Source organism: Schistocerca piceifrons, chromosome 4, assembly GCF_021461385.2.
Source record: "Schistocerca piceifrons isolate TAMUIC-IGC-003096 chromosome 4, iqSchPice1.1, whole genome shotgun sequence".
NCBI lineage: Eukaryota > Metazoa > Arthropoda > Insecta > Orthoptera > Acrididae > Schistocerca > Schistocerca piceifrons.
Window position 1 is genome coordinate 781,425,676 of NC_060141.1, and position 25,513 is coordinate 781,451,188.

The following is a 25,513-nucleotide window of genomic DNA, read 5'->3' on the forward strand; positions in this document are numbered from 1 at the left end:
TTTTAGGCGGTTTTCCATCTGCCTCGGCGAATGCGGGCTGTTTCCCCTTAGTCCGCCTCAGCTACACTATGTCGGCGATTGCTGCGCAAACAAGTTCTCTACGTACGCGTACAGCAACATTACTATACCACGAAAATATAGGAATTACACTCGTCCGGTGTGAGACGTTCCCTGGGGGGGTCCACCTGGGGCCGAACCGCACAATAACCCTGAAAGAGTGGTCCGGTGTGGAGCGGCGAAGGGGGGAAGTGGACGGTGGTAGTCGTCGTGGGGTTGTGGACCACAGCGCCTGCGACGGGGACGGAGCCTCTCCGTCGTTTGTAGGCCCCCGGTTCACATACAATACAATACAATACAAGTGTCTGACAGTACTTCAGTAACGTGCGATTCCGATTCGAGCCCGACCCGTTATCCACTACATACAAGCGATCTTCCGGCCGGACCACCTCTCACTGTTCTTAAGGCCGTTCTCCTTTTCAAATCGTAATTATCAGAGTTATTTCACAGATAATCTTAAAATTAAAATTATTGCGTGCTAAATAAATAAATACATTAAAATACATTACAATAAGACATTAGTGTCTTAACATATTAAATAATAGTTGCACTTCACACTGTAGAACAAGACCTGTAAAATCCGATTCTTTAAGGAATCAAACGTCAATGTATTAAACAGCTTCAAACTCTATAGTAAAAATGAGTTTAAGTGTTGAATTCGTGACATTAAGCATGTAATCGAGAATCAGTTTAGAAAAGGTTGAAATTAAGAGGTTTGCTGGAAGACGATAAGTGCTCTGATTATCAAACACTGGGTAACTCTACTCAGAATAATTAGCGCTCCGTTCTCAGTAAGAGCCACTTTTTAACCTATCTCATTGCTTATGAGATAATTCCTAAAGTACGTCTCGTGTACTTTTCAGGTAGAATTCAGTGGTATACCTGGGTACCGTCTACAGAATGTATTGCTAATAGTAAAGTCGCAATAAATTAAAACGTCACTCGTAATGCATGATGAACGTTTTTTTCTTCATCGTTCTATGAGAACAGTCAGCGCAAAACATAAAGGAAAGTTTAGTCAACGTTTGAGCTGCGTTTAAACATTCTCGGAATTCGCTAAAGCAGTCGGCACACGGGCCGTGCTTCCAAACGTTGAGTTTTGAGCATGCCGAGTTTTTGACGTCATAGCGTAGAATAGCACGTTCGGGTGTCTTTCAGAACGTGCAGAGCAGTATCTGGCATGTCAGATATTCTGAGCGTGCGTCTGAGCGCTTACAAATGAGATGGCACAACTCCACCAACGTCACACGCACGCCGTCTCCCTTCAGTACTGAGTTGTGAGGCGCCATATTGGCATTCATTTCAAGCCTATATGTATATATGCCGTTTCTGAGCACAAGGAAATTGAGAATCACTGGAAAACCCGTTAACTGTGCGATTCGGTCTAATAAAATATTGAGAAACGTCATAATCGTGCAAAAGAATTATTGTAACTTACGTATAATGAGAGTAGGCAATTTGAAGGAAGCGACACACTGAAGATCCACCTAAAACGCATTATTCTTGGTACAACTAGTTATAATTAAATTTCAGTTTGTAACATATCTACGATTAAGGTTTTCAGCAAGGGGTAACATACTATGATGAAACACAAGGGGTGTGTTGGTTTAGCGCAATGAATGGCGTCACTGTCGTGAGTCGTGCTGTTTGTTTGGGGCGGTGCTTAGCGTCTTGACACTTCCCAATTTTTTTTCCTGATATTCGCGTTTTTATTAGGTCCTGATGATTTATTATTAGTTTAATATAAGTATATAATTTAATGTTTGATGTTACGTAAATATAAGTTCACCTTTTTTGAGGGGTGACTTTGTTCGATTGGTTTAATCTACAGGACAGCTTGCGCTAATTGTATAAAGATATTTTGCTCCTTTTTCCTTTACGCTACGTAATTCACATGTTGCAAAGATTCTGTAACTGGGTGGGAACAGTGAATCTAGTAAGACTGACCTTGAGGTTTTACTAAAATGTGGGAATGATGAAGTAATATTTATCTTATGCTGTGAAGTATTCCAAATTTGTATCGCACTGTTTGTAATGGAACTTTTATAAGCCTGTGTCCTTATTGATTGGACATGGTACTTTCCTTTTTGTTAAAGTAGGAGGTACCGTGTGTTTTAATAGAGCTAACGTGGGAATTTTACGCGCGCCAGTTGAGTAAATAGTATGATTTACGACCTAGCAACATCCCTCAAGTGCCGCTGGAGTGCGTTGCGATAGCGTATACCACGTCGGAGCCCACGTACCGTATGCACAAGTCGCATCGTTACTGAGCGTTCAGCAGCACGTTGAACTCGGCACGCTCAACGTTAACGTTCGACAGCACGGTCAGTGTGCCGACGGCTTAAGCGTTGCGAGTGTGTGTGCTGAGTTGCAGCGTCTCAGGATATGAGAGGCAGTCAAATGAGACTCGAGCACCGGCCACAAAGTAACATAGTGTTTTTCCATTCATAACTGATCACCACAAGAGAGTTAAGACAGTTATCCACTGGAATGCGAGACGACCATCTCTTTCTTCGTACAACGCGGTTGGCCGCTTCACACACTTAGCCCTCCGTGTCAGACAAAAACCGATGTCCACGTATGCCTTTCTTCACGTCGCCAAAGACGTGAAAAATACAGGGTGAAAGACCCGGTCTGTCTGTACGGGGGAGGATGATGCAGTGTTTCCCAACCAAATCGCTGAATATTAGCTTTCGTCCAGTTGACAGTGCGGTGGCGGGAGTTATCGTGAAACCGAATGCTTCTGTCCGACTGCATTCCGACAACCCGAGGGCAAATGCCAAAGCCAACTGTAGAAAATCTCGTATCTCCTGCGCCAAAGAAGTCCATAACTGTTCACATAAGCTCCGGTAAGATCATGATGATCTTCTTCGATTGCAGATGCCCACTGCTCGTAGATTTCATCAAGCTTTGCAAAAACAGACATAATGTCTGATGCAATATCCGCAATCACTGGTTTTTCCAATATTATTTACAATCCGTCTTGACAGCAAAAGTGTTTATTCACATGACCGGTTTCGGTTCCTATAGAACCATCTTCAGAACGGCAATTTCGGTTACACGAATAACCCAAAAGGAACACTACCTGAATTTACGTCAGTGGCCAGGGGAGGTAATCAGAACTGTAAAGGCCACAAGGCAGAAAATTCCGCTGTTGCACCCGAACTGTAGACAACCAATATAGATAATTACACCACATGGCGGCCAAATGTCAGCAATAGAAACACTCGGTGCTGCTCACAGGAAAACCTATCCGACAGCGAATAACCGAAACGAATCACCACAACCTGAAAGGACGTGTGTTGGGTTGTTGAAATCACTTCATAACTTTGACGTCCTGGGTCGGTGAACCAAGAATCTCCTAGCTATCGGACAGCTCCACATATGCTCCGACACTGTGCTGGGACCACCAGCGGACCCAGCCGACTGCACCGCGCGGAGATAACTTTCCTGGTCCGCAGCAACCAACCGACTCCGCTCAGAATGCCTAAGATATCTAAAATAGTGGTCAGTGGAAATAACGCCCATACACACACAACACTTGGACGAAGACGTGAACGATACCCAACAGTAACTAAGGATGCACGAAGACAAATCGTGAGTGGATGCACACACACACACACACACACACACACACACACACACACACAGGACCCATGAACGTTCGGCGAGCAAAAACGAGTCGTCCGGCAGGACGACCGACCGACGATCCACCATGACTGTGGCCCGACTCAAGTGATGGGTGGCGTCAATGGTCGGGCGAGCCATGTCGACGCAGACCTCACTGCTGCTCCAACCCGACTGCACTAGTGCCGCACTGCAACTCCCCGACTGGCAAGTTCCAACTGACTGGCAGCCCGAAGGCACGACCCGGATTCCTTCCGACAGACAACGACCGGGAAGTAATAGCAGTCAAGCGAAGATACTAGGAGAGGGGATATATCGATACGTGCTGCTAATGCAACACACGGTCAGGCAGAGCAGCAACTCAGTGACAGTAGTAATTTTAACTAACTTAGTGAGGTGGAAGTACGTATGGAACAAGGTGTAAAATACATGATGGCGGGAACACGAGCCACACACGGTTCGGGCCCCTCCACTTAAAAAGCTTAATCCGTGAAGAGACGATAGAGAGTGTTAAAAAATTCTACTCATAGACTGACACGTAAGATAATAGTGATAATAAGGAATATGTTTTATTTAGCGAAAACTTCTGAGAAATGCGTATTAAGTGAGTGCAGACTTTCCAGGAGATAATTGGGGGTGTTCGAGAATAAGACAGGAATGAGCATTTATATGAACAGTTATGCCCGTTCTACTGGACATATCCAAAAGGACAGACACCACGCATTCATCTAACTGATTCGCCTCAATGGGTGATTCACTGCGGATGCACACTTACGTCCGACCTCCAGCGAGAATCTAAAACTATCGAGCATGGTAGACATGGGCGGAACTGCACAGAGGCGGCGCTAGATGGAAGTGAGGGTCGGCTGAGGAGCGTGCCGAGGTAGTCACGCATCTACGATTAACACTGGGTCCAGGAGGCGCAGTGGACAACGCACCTGCGTAGTAAGGAAGAGATCCTTCGTTCGGGTCCCAATCCAGCACACTCTGTCACACGTTGATTCGTATAAAGTTCTGGTGCAGCAGACATCGTTTGTTCTCTCCCTATTCTCTTTGCTCCCCCCCCCCCTCCACGTTCAACTACATAATTATTAACCTGTTTCAATCCTTTATTGTTCTGATCGGTATTACAACTGACGCTCATAATGTGCAGCATTATCTGAATCGCCAGGCCGTTGTCGACATAGCAGGTCATCAGGGAGCGTTCATTAACTACGTGTGGCGTTTAGGGGTTAGGGGGGGGGGAGCGGAAGGGGGGAGTTGAGCCAAATCTTACGTAACGTCACATGGAGGAGAGAGAGAGGACCTCGGAAAATATCACGTAATTATTTTCCTCAAGGAACAGTGTAAAGTCGCGAGAGAACTGGGTAGATGCCATTTTCCTTGACTTACGGAAGGCGTTCGATGCAGTTCCGCACTGGCGCCTATTAATCAAAGTAAGAGCCTACGGATTATCAGACCAGCTGTGTGGCTGGATTGAAGAGTTTTTAGCAAACAGAACACAGCATGTTGTTCTCAATGGAGAGACGTCTACAGACGTTAAAGTAACAACTGGCGTCCCACAGGGGAGTGTTATGGGACCATTGGTTTTTACAATATATAATATAAATGACCTGGTAGATAGTGTCGGAAGTTCCATGCAGCTTTTCGCAGATGATGCTGTAGTATACAGAGAAGTTACAGCATTAGAAAATTGCAGCAAAATGCAGGAAGATCTGCAGCGGATAGGCACTTGGTGCAGGGAGTGGCAACTGACCCTTAACATAGACAAATGTAATGTATTGCGAATACATAGAAAGAAGGATCCTTTACTGTATGATTATATGATAGCAGACCAAACACTGGAGCAGTTACTTCTGTAAAATATCGGGGAGTATGTGTACGGAACGATTTGAAGTGGAATGATCAAATAAAATAATTTGTTGGTAAGGCGGGTGCCAGGTTGAGATTCATTGGGAGAGTCCTTAGAAAATGTAGTCCATCAACAAAGGGGGTGGCTTACAAAACACACGTTCGCCCTATACTTGAGTATTTCACATCAGTGTGGGATCCGTACCAGGTCGGGTTGACAGAGGAGATAGAGAAGATCCAAAGAAGAGCGGCTCGTTTCGCCACAGGGTTATTTGCTTAGCGTGATAGCGTTACGAAGATGTTTAGCAAACTCAAGTGGCAGACTCTGCAAGAGAGGCGCTCTGCATCGCGGTGTAGCTTGCTATTCAGGTTTCGACAGGGTGCTTTTCTGGATGAGGTATCGAATATATTGCTTCCCCCTACTTATACCTCGAGAAGAGATCGCGAATGTAATATTAGAGAGATTCGAGCTCGCACGGAGGCTTTCCGGCAGTCGTTCTTCCCGCGAACCATACGTGACTGGAACAGGAAAGGGAGGTAACTGTGGTGTCACCGCCAGACACCACACTTGCTAGGTGGTAGCCTTTAAATCGGCCGCGGTCCGCTAGTATACGTCGGACCCGCGTGTCGCCACTGTCAGTGATTGCAGACCGAGCGCCACCACACGGCAGGTCTAGAGAGACGTCCTGTCACTCGCCCAGTTGTACAACCGACGTTCATAGGAATGGTTCACTGACAATCACGCTCTCATTTGCCGAGACGATAGTTAGCATAGCCTTCAGCTACGTCATTTGCTACGACCTAGCAAGGCGCCGTATTCAATTGATATTTATTTTGAAGCATGTACAGTCAAGAGCGATGTACACCAATTACGGATTAAAGTTAAGAATTACATCATCTACGTATTTTATTTGCAATTCTCAAGACATTGTCCTGTTCCAGACCTCACGCCGGTCTTCGTGTAATTAAACGCGTGCATTTCGGCCTCCTCTAGCAACACGGTGTTGACACTTCTGCCAACACTTTAGTAATGACAGTGGCACGTAAAGTGCCCTCCGCCACACACCATTGGGTGGCTTGCGGAGTATAAATGTAGATGTAGATGTAAAATTAAGTAAAACACGGCTCTCCACTAAGATGTGGATTAATCCTACACAATAATATTTATCGCTGCTAAGCGAACGCCACGGAACAGTACAGTAGTCGTTCGATTGTTTAGCCACCAGCGGCCTGCAAAACGTGCGACTCTCCTAACGCCGCGGCGTAAGAGCCGGGTGGCAGCGACGCGCGAGCAAGTCACGACCTGCTGTGTTCACGCCCGTAAATGTTTCGCTACTCGACGGCTCTGTAAACGCTGTCAGTCAGAATTTATATGTCGCACGGGCGAAAAAGCACGTCTACAAGTCGTAGAAGTGCTACCGGGAGGAAGTGACAAAGTTACGGCACGCAGCGAAGCTGAAGTTCCCAAAAAAGAAAGGAAGACTTGGTGCAACACATTCTGCATGACATCGAAGAGCTCCGAAGAGAAGTAGCGGAGGAAAGGCGCGAACTACTCTGGCACTCCTTCGTAAGGGATGCCAATCATCTCTCTTTCTATTTTGTACACGAGACATCTCGAGATCGCGATACGGAGAGGGAATACGCTACAATCTTTACATGGGTTTTCACAATCGACAGTTTTGCTGTGAAAACAGATTCGCCCAACACACACTACCAACAAAAATCATCGTATTTAACGGGTCCAATTCAGCCACCGAATTCTGGATGTTGCTTCCATTCTTTTCGGTACATCTGGTTTCTGTGTAGGAGTTTGTCTGAGCTTTCGCCCTCTTCTTCTTTTCTGAAATTCCACGACCTTCTCTCTTTCCTGTTTGAGATCACACATAAGTTCCCGTTCACTGAATTAGAATGAATATTCTCTCAGGAATTTTTAGTAGTTCCTTTTAATTAAGCAGTTTACTGTCCGATTTTCGCTCGATGATTCCAGATTACGTTGTGTCTTAAATACTAGTCGTAACTGGTCATAAATAAAAACAGTTGAGCAAATTATTTTTTATGTAAACTCAACGCAGTCAAACACAGATTAACATATACACAAGAAATAGGCATTTTGGAAACTCGCACATGAGATTGGGGGAACGGTAGGAGGGTCGAGCCAGATCTCACGCCATGTCACCAAGGGGTGTGTTGTGTGTATGTGTGTGTGTGTGTGGGGAGGGGGGGGGGAAAATGAAAGAAAACGTCAAAATCGCCTCACGTAATTAATCGATCCCCCCCCCCCAACCCCCACCCTTCAATGTAAGTCCGTTCTGTATGTATGGAATTGCTGAAAAAATTTTAAGAATTATCTCCTCAATTTCAGTTTTCATGCTGCACCACAGACAGAAGTCTAATGAGAAGTGGTCTTAGGATTTTGCAGGCCGGTCCCGTATATACTGAAGCGCCATATTAACTGGTATAGGAATGCGTATTCAAATACGGAGATATGCAAACAGGTAGCGGTCAGCAAAGCCTGTGTAACACAATAGGTATCCGGCACAGTTGTTAGATCTGTTACTGCGGCTACAATGGTAGGTTATCTAGGTATAAGTGAATTTGAACGTTGTGTCACATTCGGAGCACGAACGTTGGGACACACCATCTCCGAGGCAGCGATGAAGTGGCGATCTTCCCGTACGACCATTTCACGAGTGTACCGTGAACACCAGGAATCCGGTAAAATGTCAAATCCCCGATATCGCTGCGGCCGGCAGGAGATCTTTCAAGAACGGGACCAACGACGATTGAAGAGAATCGTTCAACCTGACAGAAGTGCAACCCTTCCGCAAACAGCAGCAGATTTCAGTGCTGGACCTTCCACAAGTGTCAGCGCGCGAACAGTTCAACGGAATATCATCGATATGGGCTTTCGGAGCCGAAAACTCACTCGTATACCCTTGATGACTGCGTGACACAAAGATTTACCCCTCGCCTGAGCCCGTCAACTCCGACATTGGGCAGCTGATGAATGGAAACATGTCGCCTGGTCGGACGAGTCTCGTTTCTAATTCTATCGTTCGGATGGACGTGTACGGGGATGGAAACAACCTCATGAATGTATGGACCCGAAATGTCAACAGAGGCTTTATAACGGCGTGGGGCGTGTGCAGTTGGAGTGATATGAGACCCCTGATACGTCTAGATACGAATCTGAGAGGTGACACGTACGTAAGCATCCTGTCTGATCACCTGCATCCATTCATGTCCACTGTGCATTCCGACGGACTCGTGTAATTCCAGCACGAAAATGCGACACCCCATATGTCAGAACTGCTACAGAGTGGCTCCAGGAACACTCTTCTGAGTTTAAACGCTTCCACCGGCCACCGAACTCCTCAGACATGGTCATTATGGAGCAAATCTGGGATAACTTGTAACGTGCTGGTCAGAAGCGGTCTCCACCCCTCATACTCTTACGGATTTATGGACGCCTGCAGGATGCATGGTGTCATTTCCTTCCAGCACTACCTCAAACATTAGTCCATGGCATGTCGTGTTACGGAATTTCGGCGCGCTTGCGCAGCCCTAAACGATATTAGGCAGGTGTACCAGTTTCCTTGGCTCTACAGTGTACATAGGTATCTGAAATCGCGAGTGTATTAGGTGAATATGTATTTGTAGCTTTCGTAACATCGTTTCTCTATTCTTAAATTTATAAAAGAATTGTACCTTATATATGTTACAAACAAAGGTCCACAAAAAGACACGCATATTCCAGTGCACTGTTTTGCCACAATTTCAAAGCATTCGGTCGAAAACTTTGCAATTAGGAAGATTTATAACTTCTACATAAGTACAAATGTTACTTTCGTTGCTTGAAAATGTCAGACCTCAGAAAGTCCTTCACGGATTTCTTTGAAATTTTTACACAACCTTGTATTCGAATAGTAATGTCTTTTATACATCTACTGGACCGTCATGTGGTATATGTGTCTCATAATATATATGTAATAAAAATGGAATAGTCATAAAAGTGTAAATGACGGTTTGTTTAAAATCGTTAACTGCCGACAGTTCTTGTCTGTTTGCTTTTAAAGTTTGACACAATGATGAATTCTAATACAGTGTACTTTAGTTACCCAATAATATCGTATACATACATACGTTTTTGAGATATTTTATAACTACGTTCCCCTATTATTAAAATTACATAAATTTATTTACTATATATACAGTGACAGGTAAGAACCAACAACAGGAAAAAATAACTAATGTAGAGGAAGGAAATTGCGGGAACAGATTTGTGTAGGTAACATATTTAAGTGATTAACATTGGAAGATGGCAGGTTAATATAGCGTGAGGTAAGCCACTGCCAATGTGAAATTTATAGCCGATATAAACACCGTAACTTTGAATGCGAGCATGTAAACGTACATTGTGTTGTTCAGGTACCGGATGTCAGTTTGTAGAATGAAGTTCCATGCATGTTGCGCTTGATCGGTCAACACAGGGACGGTTATTGTTCTTTGTAGATGAGCCTCGAGTTATCCTCCGATGATATTTCATATGTGCTCGATTTATGATCGAGCAGACCAAGACAACATATCGACACTCTCTAGAGTATGTTGGTCTAAAACAGCGGTATGTGGGAGAGCGTTATCCTGTTGGAAAGTCCATTTTCGAATGCTATTATAAATGGCAGTACGAAAGGTCGAATCACGAAACTGATGTACAATTTTGCTGTCAGGATGCGTGGACTAACCTTCCAGCAGGATGCAGCAGGACTCACCACAGCCATACGTCGAACACGATGCTCTCGGTACTCAAGGTGGCCGTCCCAAGACTTGCGACCCTGCATTCTAATGACCACCGCTGCCATCTATCACGTACAGTGTCTACGTACCTGCCACGTCTTTCTGCAATGTCGCAGGAGGGAGATTCAGCTTTTCGTAACCTTATTACACGCCTCGTTCAAACTCAGTTAGGTGTTGACAATGGCGTCTTTGTCGCCTTAAAAGCACTCTGGACTATAGTCGACTCGCCACGTCTAGTCTTAAAGGCAACTAACACTCACAATCGTTACAACGTGTATTTAAAGCTGCATCTTCATAGCAGCGCTACTTTCGAGACTCTTATGCCACCTACGTGAAATCTAATAGACGCGTTCTTTCAGACGTAGGAGCACGCCATCCATCTTTCGTCTATGTCCCACAACCCCTTCTTGGAGTTGTGAATTTAAAAAAGCTGTAAATAAAAACATACGCGAATACCAATGGAACATTGTGTGAAAAAAGTTTAGATCGTCCGCTCAAAAAATTTTGTAGATTTGCGACTAGTAACATCTACATCATCTGTATAAGAACAACCTGAGATGTTGTTCTTCAACGCAACGTTGCATTCGAATAAGGTGTTTTTATATACCTACTGGAAAGCTATCTGATATATATATATATATATATATATATATATATATATATATATATATATATATATATATATATTTTGCAACAACAAGAAGAAATACAGATGATTAACGAGTATTCATTGGACAAATCAAATATATTATACAGTACTAGAACTGACATGTGATTACATTTCCACGCAATTTTGGTGCATAGATCCTGAGAAATCAGTACCCAGAACATCCACCTATGGCCGTAATAACGGCCTTGATACGCCTGGGAATTGAGTCACACAGAGCTTGAATGGCGTGTACAGGTATAGCTGCCCATGCAACTTCTACACGACACCACAGTTCATTAGGGGTAGTGACTGGCCTATTGTGACGAGCCAGTTTCTTGGCCACCATTGACCAGACGTTTTCAATTGGTGGGAGATCTGGAGAATGTGCTGGCCAGGGCAGCAGTCGAACATTTTCTGTACACTGAAAGGCCCGTACAGGACCTGAAACATGCGGTCGTGCATTATCCTGCTGAAATGTATGGTTTCGCAGGGATCGTAACGTCCACTGTTCACAGTGCCCTCAATGCGAACAAGAGGTGACCGAGACGTGTAACCAATTGCACCGCATACCATCACGCCCAGTGATACGCCAGAATGTCGATGACGAATACACGCTTCCAATGTGCGTTCACCGCGATGTCGCCAAACACGGATGCGACCATCATGATGCTCTAAACAGAACTTGGATTCATCCGAAAAAAATGACGTTTCGCCATTCGTGCACCCAGGTTCGTCGTTGAGTACAACATCGCAGGCGCTCCTGTCTGTGATGCAGCGTCAGGGGTAACCACAGATATGGTCTCCGAGCTGATAGTCCATGCTGCTGCAAACGTCGTCGAACTGTTCGAGCAGATGGTTGTTGTCTTGCATACGTCACCATCTGTTGACTCAGGGATCGAGACCTGGTTGCACGATCCGTTACAGCCATGCGGATAAGATGCCTGTCATCTCGACTGTCGACTGCTAGTGATACGAGGCCGTTGGGATCCAGCACGGCGTTCCGTATTACCCTCCTGAACCCACCGATTCCATATTCTGCTAACAGTAATTGGATCTCGACCAACGCGAGCAGCGATGTAGCGATACAATAGACCGCAATTGCGATAGGCTACAATCCGACCTTTATCAAAGTCGGAAACGTGATGGTACGTATTTCTCCTCCTTACACGAGGCATCACAACAACGTTTCACCAGGCAACGCCGGTCAACTGCTGTTTATGTATGAGAAATCGGTTGGAAACTTTGCTCATGTCGGCACGATGTAGGTGTCGCCACCGGCGCCAACCTTGTGTGAATGCTCTGAAAAGCTAATCATTTGCATATCAATCTTCTTCCTGTCGGCTAAATTTCGCGTCTGTAGCACGTTATTTCGTGGTGTAGCAATTTTAATGGCTATATATAAAGGAGTCTGCTGGGGCACACTTGTATGTGGCACCCGAATATGATGTGAATATTAATGTGAGCTAAACTGAAACTAGCATACTACAAGCGATGTATATCTCCGTTAAGCTTGATAATGCGGACCACTGATTGTGCACGACCGCAGAGCTAAAGATACTGTTTCTGTTCTGAGATTGTAGTGTTGGAGTAAGGCAGTTGTGGGCGCACGGTTGGACGGAGCAGTCTGTGAACGAAAGACGTTGGAGTAAGCTATTCTTGTGGTGTGCTGTGTGAAGCCACCAAGTGCTTCGTGAATGTAGGTATGTCAGTATTGTTGAACATGTAAACAGGAGTCTTCATACAAACAAGATAAATATGTTAAATAATTTTAATTTTTATTTTGCCAGCGCATTAGAATAGATGAGTTGGCTGATAATATGTAATTGTTGAGTAACTCCAGTATATACGTAAACTGATATGATAGATAGGCTAGTTAGATATTTCACTTTTGTAATGCTTCAAAGATTTGTTGACAGAATTATATGTGATGTTGTGATTTGCATTTATGTTCGATTAGTGAGGTTACATAATGCTTGCTGTTTAAATCTCATTGTTTGTGAATCAGTCGTGAGTAATATAAATTCAGTGGTGTGATGTTACTGAACAGACGAACTTAGTTTGCAATATAATTTTGCTAAAGAATAATAATCGATGTTAGTAATTCACCACAATCATATGTTTTTCAAAGTAGTTGCACTTTTCATAAATGTTTTCATTTATCAGCCAAAACAGCTAGCGTATTTATATTTTTTGTGAGAGACCAGAATATAACGCGTTCCACCAATGCTGCTTTAGAGGCAAGATAATTCAGTTTATTTGTTATGTGTGCAGGGACCAAAGTTATCAGTTTGGAAAAGTGCCAGATGATTCAGTGCCTAAAGGGCTGAATTTATTTCGCAGTGACTGTATTTTTTATTCGTATTGGGAGTTACTTTGGCCATTCAGCTCGTACAAAGTTATTGCTAACAATAACGCAGATTAAGCACACCAGTTGCAGTTACAACAGGCTACACGATAATTTGAGTTTAGCATTCATTCCACAATCAGACATTCATTCAATGCAATCGTGAAGTTTTTCTTTTTTTAAAGAACGTTATAATGTATAATGGTTTCTAACTAGAATAATACTGCGGAATGAGAATTTGCTATGACAATAAAAAATGCTGAAAGACAGTGAGAGTGGAAAGTGGTGATGGACAGAGGGGTGGGAGGAAATGGACATAGAAATCAGGAAGGAGGAAATGGTAAGAGAGGGGGCAGGATAAGCTGGTGGGATAGGGGAAGGGTAAGATGAACAAGGAAAGGTGGGAGGAAGTGATTGATTGAAACACAGTAAGAGAGAGAGAGGACGAAACGAGATGGAGTTAGAGGGGAAGGAGGAAGAGATTGACAAACAAAAGTGAGGAGGGAAATGGACAGTAACAACGGATAGAAGGAGATGAAAATGTATGTCCAATTCCAATACATGTTAGACACGTGTGCTTTATCTTTTCTTTCTTGTACATTTAAGCACACAGCGCCACAGCAGTGCGTGGCTGGGTAAAGCTAGTTTGGGTGGTGTGTTTTGAAATACACTCCTGGAAATTGAAATAAGAACACCGTGAATTCATTGTCCCAGGAAGGGGAAACTTTATTGACACATTCCTGGGGTCAGATACATCACATGATCACACTGACAGAACCACAGGCACATAGACACAGGCAACAGAGCATGCACAATGTCGGCACTAGTACAGTGTATATCCACCTTTCGCAGCAATGCAGGCTGCTATTCTCCCATGCAGACGATCGTAGAGATGCTGGATGTAGTCCTGTGGAACGGCTTGCCATGCCATTTCCACCTGGCGCCTCAGTTGGACCAGCGTTCGTGCTGGACGTGCAGACCGCGTGAGACGACGCTTCATCCAGTCCCAAACATGCTCAATGGGGGACAGATCCGGAGATCTTGCTGGCCAGGGTAGTTGACTTACACCTTCTAGAGCACGTTGGGTGGCACGGGATACATGCGGACGTGCATTGTCCTGTTGGAACAGCAAGTTCCCTTGCCGGTCTAGGAATGATAGAACGATGGGTTCGATGACGGTTTGGATGTACCGTGCACTATTCAGTGTCCCCTCGACGATCACCAGTGGTGTACGGCCAGTGTAGGAGATCGTTCCCCACACCATGATGCCGGGTGTTGGCCCTGTGTGCCTCGGTCGTATGCAGTCCTGATTGTGGCGCTCACCTGCACGGCGCCAAACACGCATACGACCATCATTGGCACCAAGGCAGAAGCGACTCTCATCGCTGAAGACGACACGTCTCCATTCGTCCCTCCATTCACGCCTGTCGCGACACCACTGGAGGCGGACTGCACGATGTTGGGGCGTGAGCGGAAGACGGCCTAACGGTGTGCGGGACCGTAGCCCAGCTTCATGGAGACGGTTGCGAATGGTCCTCGCCGATACCCCAGGAGCAACAGTGTCCCTAATTTGCTGGGAAGTGGCGGTGCGGTCCCCTACGGCACTGCGTAGGATCCTACGGTCTTGGCGTGCATCCGTGCGTCGCTGCGGTCCGGTCCCAGGTCGACGGGCACGTGCACCTTCCGCCGGCCACTGGCGACAACATCGATGTACTGTGGAGACCTCACGCCCCACGTGTTGAGCAATTCGGCGGTACGTCCACCCGGCCTCCCGCATGCCCACTATACGCCCTCGCTCAAAGTCCGTCAACTGCACATACGGTTCACGTCCACGCTGTCGCGGCATGCTACCAGTGTTAAAGACTGCGATGGAGCTCCGTATGCCACGGCAAACTGGCTGACACTGACGGCGGCGGTGCACAAATGCTGCGCAGCTAGCGCCATTCGACGGCCAACACCGCGGTTCCTGGTGTGTCCGCTGTGCCGTGCGTGTGATCATTGCTTGTACAGCCCTCTCGCAGTGTCCGGAGCAAGTATGGTGGGTCTGACGCACCGGTGTCAATGTGTTCTTTTTTCCATTTCCAGGAGTGTACATGTCACCAACACATTATTGTTTTATTTATGGAATTAAAGTCAAAGTCAGATCAAACAAGGGTAGCTCAACAGGGCTCCATTACTTCGAGCAGCTTTATCATTCGTAAGATCTTTCCTTTGCAGAACCTGACTGACACGAACTTTCTTCAAAAAAGACTCTTGAGTTGGACAGATTTGAACAACCAAAAATACAGATGAAACAGAAACACGCGCCGTAATGTTTCGTTTAATCTTTGTCTTTCTCTTTCTTGGGCACAGGATCCATTTTGATCACTCAAAATTCTTTGAAAAGAAAATGATGCCAAAGAATAAAATCAGAATAAAAACAATTAGTCCAATAAGAGTTACTTTAAAACCAATATATCAATAGGGCTTCAAGGTATCCATTACGAATTACATTTGTATTACATAAGATTACCTGTGTTTTGTTTTCATTACTGGAGCGAGTATCGCGTACAGAAGGTATAAAAGGGCAGAGAGACCATTTCAGTGTCAACTTGGAGGAACTTTATTTTTATTAAATGATATCACTTTCTGATTGCACTAACATTATATGAGTGCACTGTGGTGAAAAATGTCAAGCGATACCTGCCGAAATCGTTTTGGACTTCCTTTTTCCCAGAGTAGTGCAGCAAATAGACGTGGCATGGATTCAGTAAGTCGTTGGAAGTCCCCTGCAGAAATATGGAGCCATGCAGTCTCAACAGCCTTCCAGGATTGCGAAAGTATTGGCGGTGCCGGATTTTGTGCACGAACATACTTCCCGATTATGTCCCATAAATGTTAGATGGGATTCATGTCGGGGTATCTGGGTAACCCTATTATTTGCTAGAATTGTCCAAAGTGTTTTTCAAACAAATTGGGAAAAATTATGGTCCGGTAAAATGTTTGGAAACATGAAGTTCATGGTTGGCTGCAAATGGTCTTCAGGTAGCGGAACATAACCATTTGCAGTTAATGATTGGTTCAGATAGGCCAGACCATTCCATGTTAACACAACTCACTGGTGTGGAGACATCACCAGCTTACACAATGCCCTTTAGACAACTTGGATCCATGGCTTCGTCGGATCTACGCCACACTCGAACCTTACCAACAGCTCTTGTCAAGTGAAACAGGTATTCATCCGAACGGACCACGGTTTTCCAGTCGCCTAGGATCCAACCGATATGGTCACGAGCCCAGAGGGGCTCTGCAGGCGATGCCGTACTGCTCGAAAAGGAATAAACTTCGGTCGTCTACTGCCTTAGCGCATTGACACTAAGTTATGTCACGCTCTCCTAACGGATACTCTTATCATATGCCGTATGTTGGTTCCTACGGTTATTTCAAGTAGTGTTGCTTGTGTGTTCGTACTGACAACTCTGCGTAAACACCGCTGCTCTCGGTCGTAAATGGAACGCCATTAGCCACTGTGTTGTCCGTGATGTGAAGTAATGCCTGAAATTTGGTATTCTAGGCACATTTTTGATATTATAGATTTCGGATTATTGAATTCCCTAACGATTTCTGAAATGAGACGTCCAATGCGTCTAGCTTGAACTACCATTCCTCGTGCAGAGTCTGTTAATTCCCGTCCGGCGGCCATAATCGCGTCGGAAATCTCTCCACATTAGTCACGTGAGTAAAAATGACAGCGGCGCCACTTCCCAGCAAATTAGGGACACTGTTGCTCCTGGGGTATCGGCGAGGACCATTCGCAACCGTCTCCATGAAGCTGGGCTACGGTCCCGCACAACGTTAGGCCGTCTTCCGCTCACGCCCCAACATCGTGCAGCCCGCCTCCAGTGGTGTCGTGACAGGCGTGAATGGAGGGACGAATGGAGACTGCGATATTGCTCCCCGTGCAGTGGGGAAAGCCATGCTGATAAAACGTCAGGGTGGACTGCATTTAGTGGAACGAGAGACTGCAAATATGCCATCCTTACTGGGAGAGTCTGCAGCCAGGCAACGCAGATCACTTCTCTCAGAAGTAATGGACGAAAGAGTTTTTCATTAATTGGGTGACCACGGAATGCGTTCCGGTTAACTGCAGAATTCCAGCAGAATTACCATTGTAGAGGGAAACAGAGAGCGGTCAAATTTCGACGAAAATTACGGCTGCTTATACAGCTTCCTAGAAAGCGGAACAGGAAAAGACCCAGCCGTAGGATTAGGCGAATCACTTTTAACGGTATTCAGTAATTTCAGTGTTCATTTCCATGGATTATTAGTAGTTAAAATTTCAACACGCTTTCAACTCCGCCAGTAGGTGCACATGCATATACTTTTGCTGTATTTTATATCTCTATGCTGTAATCATCGGCGGGCAGGAGAAGACCTCTGTGAATATGATTGTTTTGTCCAGACAATCGCATCCACAAACCGTGTCCAAGTTTGCCAATGTTCTTTAAATTTGTTTGTTGTTAATTTGATAAATTAGGTATAATAAACTGAGATCACTGCTGCCATTGTTTATTTTCGTAGTCGAAATTGACGACTCAGCTGGTGATAAGTTTCTTCCAAACATCTCACGCCACAGTTAGATCCGTGCGAAAATATCTTTCCAAAATGGAACTTCATTTCCAAAAGGTTTTTTATCTCATCTTATTAATTACCATGACAACTAGATAAGTCACTTTTAAGTTGCTGGCGCATGACTACTTTGTATGTTATATTGCGGAAAAATAGGGTGGTAGTATATGCTATCTCTGTCCAGCGGAAGACTATCGTCAAACTTTTTGAAACGATTTTACCGCGATCTCCATTTTTCTGTGTATATTTGTGTGATTTGTGTTAGGAGGACACTAAATTGCGATTGTGTTTGTGCGATCTGAGCATTTTGCTGCACTTTACCAAGTTTCATTGAAATGTTAGGCCACTGGAATTGCAGTTTCTGTTATGGCAGGAACTAGGATTTTAGCGAGGTCTAGCGAGGTTCGGAGAGAACTTTCGGTTTATTCAGAAAGAGTAGACAGTGGATCAGGTATGGAGATACAGAAGGAGAATGATCTACATGTTGGTGTCAGTGAGCCATCGGTTGAAGCATCGCAAAATAAAACGAATGGAACGAACGAACAATGTGAGTCACAGGACAGTGAAGAAACTTCACAAGTTGAATTTAGGACGGAAGACGATAGAGAAATTTGACGAGCAGCCGATACTCCCGAGGTGATGCGTCTCGAACGCAGGACAGAGTGATGTAACTAGCGAGCTCACACCTCAACAACGAGAAGCATTCTATCTGCAGATTTTTGTTAATGAAGTATTTGGGAAAAGCGAAAAGTTAAACGATGAAAGATTTGCGAAAAGCGAAAAGGAAAGTGAAGCTCGGTTCTGTAAAATAGAAAACAATTCGAAGAAAGTGACAAATCATTCAAGCAGAGTGGGGAAAACAGGGACGCACATTTCGAAGAGAACAGGAAACGCTTATGTGATTACAGGCTTTGTCGGCGTATTTAATTGATAAAATCTTCTCTACGTCTTCTGACAGATGAACAGGTATGGGCAGTGAGTAAGAAATTCGAAGATCATGTGACGAAATACGAGGAAATAGCAACTTCCGCACAGATGCACCTGTTACAATAAACTATTGTTCGTTTATCGCTATTAAAATCATCAAAATTAAAATTGTCTTGTTATAAATTGTATCTGTACTTAACGTAGTATGCACTCACATAAAAAAAAAAAACTGTCAGACTGTGGTCTCTGCAAAAGCCCATGTTACAGAGTTTTAAGATGCAAATTTTTCTAGTATCAAAAGATTATACTTTGTATCTTTCCTTTTTTTGTAATTCATAACTTTTCTGAATGCCGTTTGAGTAGCTAACTGCAGAAGGTTTGGAAGGGTCTCCGGACATCGCTTGTGACCGTGTATGATCTAATGCTCCTCCCATCCACGCATTAGAAACTGGACAGTTTCTGAAATTTCCGGACCAGAATTTGCTTGGGTTGCCTTGGCAACTATTCAATTAGTTGCCGCTCTTTTGCTGTGAGGAAGCTGGGGAAACCTGGGATCACCACTGTGCTGGCCTGAAAAGTGGTAATCGATTATATTCTATCGACATTTCCCTGGCAGCATCTCTTGTCGAGCTCAAGGATGGGCACGTCATGCGGTGCTCCAGCGTGTCTGTTCCACCACAGTTTGCCAATGTGAGGTTGGTCCTACGGAGTTGTTCGTAGGTTGGTAACGACGCATTAACAACCTTATACCAAGTGGCCTGCAGGTGTAGTGAAAGGTAACGAGCTTAGATGTTCTGCCGCACTTCTTCCTAGTGACGTATCGTGGCCCTGATTTCGTGCTTGTTCCTGGTAGATCTGACAGCCTCATACTGTTGAGTGTGTTTAAGTATTCCTGCCGTATGTAGCGCTTCAAATGCTAGCCGGGAGGGGATCGTCCAGGGACTGATTTGAGCTAAACCTGTGAAGCCGAAGTGCCCCCTGACCATTGCCACTGTCGGACTGTTTGGACGCTTTGCACATGTGGCATTTCTTCTGTGCACCAAGGGCGCAGCGCATTTGGTCAACAGGTTGTTTAGTCTCAACCCTACCTCCGGTAGCAGCGTGCACGTCGGTGGGCAACTTAAATATGCCCATTTCCATGGCATCCAGTTATCAGATTGCCTCATAGCTCTGCTAATTTCCTTAGATTTGTTGAAAATTCGTGCTTAAAGCCAGATCTTTGACATGAGGGAGGGGTTGGTCAGTTGAACTTTCTGTGCTAGTTTCTATAGGAATGAAATTGCCCTAATTTAATTCAGAAGCACACGTCAATTGCAAGTTTTCGTTTCCTGCAAGTATGCCTGAAAAGAGACACGTAAGATTTTTTGTTGATCACAGATCTGGAACCAATCGTCTTGCGGTCAGCGATTCGTATAAGGATGAGAACCGTCTTACGTCATCTAATGTCGAACCCTGATGCTCGCCTACATAATTGCAATATGGAGTGTGCCACATCGATGTTCATCCTGCTACTAACAAACGAAGTCATCTGTGTATTCACGACAGAACACCCGTGCGTCGCAAACCAGTACTCCTCAGCACATGGGTCTTAGTTTGCGCGGCAGAGGATCCAGTGTAATCACGAAGAGCCCCTTGGAAAGCGGACAGCCCCGCTTTACTGATCATTGAACTTCTTTAGAGTTCGACAGCTAACTGTTAATCATAGCCCTAGCGTCCGAGATTCAAGATTGCATTAGTAACTTGGCACCAAAACCAAATTTCAACACAATATTTTTCAAGCAATTGTGACTGACATTGGTGAATGATTTCACAAAGGCCACGCAGAGGAGCGCTAGACGTGTTCGAGTAGTTGTGGAATTGGCTCTAGCACCTGTGAACGTAAGCAGGGCGTCGAAGATAGTACGGCGAAGGATCGCGCAGCACAGACTTTCGCTGATACTTTCTCATCGCGGTTTTTAGGTGAGGAACAAAGCACCGTCCAACGAATTTGCGGTTGGTATTCGTACATTCACGTACAGTAAGTTCTCTATTTGTCTTTCTCGTGTGCCTTTCGGCAGTAGAACTATGAAACGTTTTAGGAAGGCTGTGAGAATTGGAATTGGATTAAATACTTCATTGACGTGCTCTGTAATCATTGCGACCAACACTTCCCAGAGCCAGAGGTAGAATTAAGAGGTTGCACAGTGGTTAGCATACTGGACTCGCATTCGGGAGGACGACGGTTCAAATCCGCGTCCGGTGTTCCAGATTTAGGTTTGCTGCGATTTCCCTCAATAGCTCCAGTCAAATGTCGGGATGGTTCCTCTGAAAGGGCACGACGGATTTCCTTCCCCATCCTTGACACAATCCGAACTTGTGCTCTGTGTCTAATGATCTCGATGTCGACGGGACGTTAAACTTCCTTACTGTTCCATCTCCCAAAGCTACCCAGAGGGTAGGCCGTCCGGCTGTGGCGTCTTTCTTCAAGCTCTGTTTCTTTGTAGCATTACGACTTTCATCTTTATTGAAGCGTGGACTTGCCCCTTTTGTTCTGTTTTGGATTCCTTGTGCAAGCTATCCATGGATGGATTCTCATATCCTTGAAAGTGAAATATCTGTGCGCCTCCGATATCGCACCCCGGGTGCTGACCTCCGTTTTGCTGTTGCAATCAACCCATTGTACGTTGGCCGAGGCCCTTGTGTTCCAGCGTAATATGGTAATCGATAGGTTCCTCCCCATAGATATTGCCGACTGGTTGACTTCTAAAATTCGTGTCTTGCAAATAAGCTTGTTGTCGGACAAGGAGCTCTGTCTTGATGTGTTTTAATGGCGGTCAACGTTGGATAATTGTCTGACATATGGCAGTGTGGTGCCCATAAAACGTTAGAGATGGAATTCCATGGTAGACTTTCGCCAAAACGCTTTTCCCGCGCTATGAGATTTCAGGGTCAATCTCAAAGCTGATTTCACGTTTGTAGTCCACCAATTTATGCTCCTGTGGAAGTTAGTGCGTTTGTCGAGAGACTGGTCTGGGTTTTCTGGAGTTCAAATCGAAATGGGTCATCCGGCAGATGTGGGATATTCTAGGCTGCCTCTGTTTCCCATTTACGGCAACTGCACTCGGCCCATGTATGCACAATAACCAGAGAATGCGAGAGGTTGTATTTCAGTGCTCATTATAGAAGGTGCGCAATTTCTTGTCCCGAAAATGTAGTCGTTTTGACGTAGTAATGAGTGAACGACATGAGAGCTGTCTACAAAAGTGACGTCATATTTTAACGTTTGCCGTCCTTGACACTTGATAGGCCTCGGTTGTTGGACCGAGTCGAGTGTAATAGTATCATGAAGCCATCGTGACCATGAAACACAAGGTACATATTGTTAGTTAAAAACCGGCTACCTGCTCGTCAATTATTTTTCCTGGCGAAGCATAAATCTTATCAAAGAACACATGTTCCTCTGAACAGGGTACGCCGCGTCTGTTCAGTCATCTGGAATAGTTTTTAAAATCTAAGGATTCAATGACAATAAGTGCCGTCCCGCACTTGGGTTCTGGGTGGAAATTTAAGTCCTAAAACCTGTGAACTACTCGACTTTAGCGGTGATCGCTTCTTGCTTTAAGAATCTTTGGAAATCTGTCTAGGCATCTAGTTCAAAGTGACGGTCAGTTCTATTGATATTAAGAGCCGTAACAACAAATGTATTCCAAAGCACAGTATGCCACTTACACAAAACTATAGATGACAAATTAATGTGAAAAGTCAGCGTCTCCTCCTGGACCCTCTCGTCTTTTTATTAATTTAAGTTTTTTATTTTTTTTATTTTAGTTTTTCTGAGGGCCTTCGCTGTGCGAATGCCACCGTGAGTGCTGGGGCAGAGCAGCCAAAGCGCAGTTCTCGCTTTTACGTTTCATCGGTGGTAGATTTTTCTCGCCAACGGCCTTGTCGCAGTAGTAACACCGGTTCCCGTCAGAACACCGAAGTTACGCGCTGTCGGGCTGGGCTAGCACTTGGATGGGTGACCATCCGGTCTGCCAGGTGCTGTTGGCAAGCGGGGTGCACTCAATCCTTGTGAGGCAAACTGAGGAGCTACTTGATTGAGAAGTAGCGGCTCCGGTCTAGGAAACTGACATACGACCAGGAGAGCGGTGTGCTGACCACATGCCCCTCCATATCCGCATCCAGTGACGCCTGTGGCCGAGGATGACACGGCGGCCGGTTGGTGCCGTTGAGCCTCCAAGGCCTGTTCGGGAGGAGTTTTGTTTTTAGACTTTCCTCATGTTATGCTTTCTTCAAGGTTTGTTCAAATGGTTCAAATGGCTCTGAGCACTATGGGACATAACATCTATGGTCATCAGTCCCCTAGAACTTAGAACTACTTAAACCTAACTAGCCTAAGGACATCACACAACACCCAGTCATCACGTCAAGGTTTGTTGTTTCCGCTGTTCCCGCCTATGTTACTCACTCGTTGTTTGCACCAGCAGCCTAGGACGAGACGCCTACTGGTCGGTCTCGTTACTACTGCTTTCCCTGTGTGGGGCTTCCTTAGCAGTCTTCTACATCCGTTTTGGTTTCAAGACTTCGTGTGTCTTTAAGTGTCACCCGAGTAATTTTTGGGAGAACTTAAAACGGCAAAGCAGTGAACATTCCTCCCTGAAGGGTGGCTGAACTTGGGTATCCAAATACATGGGGTAGAGGTTATGCGATAGCGTGAACCTCCACCTGTATCTGTGCAACATGAACTGGTTCTAAAGATGGCGTCTAAACCATTCGGACTACCTAACTAAACAGAGATTTGACATAGCTCTGTCAGCAATCGAATATTCCTTTGGCAGTTCGACAGAACGCCATCCTTCATTGGGACAGTCTCTCCGAAGGTGGTCCCCCGAGTTCCATTTCGGCACGTTTGCGTTGTCCGCTGTATGAACAAGTGCGAGAGAACATGCTAGCTCAGTGCTTCGCAACCTTTTCAGCCTGTGGACCCCTTTTTCAGTCGAAAATCCATGGCGGACCCCTAGTAAGTCAAAAGCACAGTAACTGTAAATTTCAGAGTGAACCCATGGGATCTGGAAGCTTCTTAATGCTAGTCCCATGTTCCGAATGACCCCCCCCCCTAAAGTATCAATAGTCTTTGGTAGAGAGATGAATGAAAACAACATAAAAGTCAAAAATCGACTTATGAAATATGTAGTGCACTGACAAAGCAACTTTAACATTTAATGATACCTGGGGACGGATACGTGCCAGCGAGCGCTGTGATTGGTCGACAAAGCTCGCTCCGCGCATGCGTAAAAGTTTTGAGCGCATCTACCGCCGTGAGCCGTCGCACAAAAGACCCCCGTATTGTTGCGAAACAATCGATCAGAGAAGCCGCATTCTCCGGCACTAAACTGTGCATGCGTTCTCACTTAGGAACCGCAAAGGCTGATTGGGAATACGACCAAAAGTACAGATGTTTTTCACACGAAAAAAATAGTGATGAATTTGATGTTCATATTTTACAATATTTCGTGAAGGGTGGCCGCGGACCCCCTAGAAAGAGTCGGCGGACCCCTAAGGGGTCCGCGGACCACACGTTGGGAAGCCCTGTGCTAGCTTAAGCCAGTTCGAGCATACTGAACCGCAGTATCGGCTTGACAGTAGTATGAACTGGGCCACTATTTATCTGTTACGCTAAGAACCTGTCTGTGGGAACATAATGCATTAGCTGTTTCCTGGTTCGGATATTCGAAAGGTTCCTTCAAATCTCGCATAGTTCGAATAGTATAATCTGCGTGTTGCACAGTAACATAGTAAATGCTGCCATCAATAGGCTTGAATTTTTGGATTCCACTATTTTCCGACACTGGCCTTCCACAGATACCTTAGTTTGCTAGCTTGAGAAATGGAGAATAAGTCTAACTGAATGGCTGCTAATTCGTCTTGTGGCAAACACAAAACATCTAGTTTCCGACAGAAATTTCGAATCTTTTTGACCCTTTCGAGATTCTGTCGAAAGTGTATTGCACCGTAAAATTCGTACAAGCGTTTACAGCAATTTCACTCGCCGATCTTCGGAAAAGTCACCAAAACTGAGTGTTGCAAAGTCGCCTTCACAAAGTCACAGCACGGAGGTCACCAGCGGTATCGCTATAGAGGGGTCGGAGTTCGCAGCATGGACGTGTTGACAGATGGGTAGCCAGCCAAGTGCTGGTCACGCCCGGGATGCTTCATCCTAGGACACCTAGCGGTGGTGGTCAGGTAGCTCGCACCTGTTTATGTTACTTAGTCTCCACCCAAGTGAATGTCATATAACGGTTTCCGTATGAGATAGTCTCTACTGAATTTTGTGTGATACTTCAGTGTCAATAAGTTTTATAGAAGGCTCCGCCTTTTAAAGAAAAAAGAAAATATAATAAAAATACGGGTTTAACAACCCCTACCCCTCTTCAGTTTTCACCTGTACAAAAATTCAGGTCTAAACTTCTTGCAGGTTGGGTTTCTTGGTATTCTCAAGAAACATTTTATTTCCAGTGATTTCTGAAGACATTCAATTGTTATTTGTGTACTTCCAGAAAAGTAGTTCAGTTCCCTGCTGTTCATATCAAGGCTCTAGAAATGACTAAAATAACACCTAAACTGTCTTTGGAGAGAGTCATAAATGAAATTTTAGATAAAGATTCTAACTCTAACTC

General features: G+C 45.0%; 1 pseudogene; it reads left to right on the plus strand.

Annotated features, from left to right (window-relative positions):
- Positions 1 to 22,768: 22,768 nt before the first annotated feature.
- LOC124796838 lies at positions 22,769 to 22,886 on the plus strand (annotated as a pseudogene).
- The last annotated feature ends 2,627 nt before the right edge of the window (positions 22,887 to 25,513 follow it).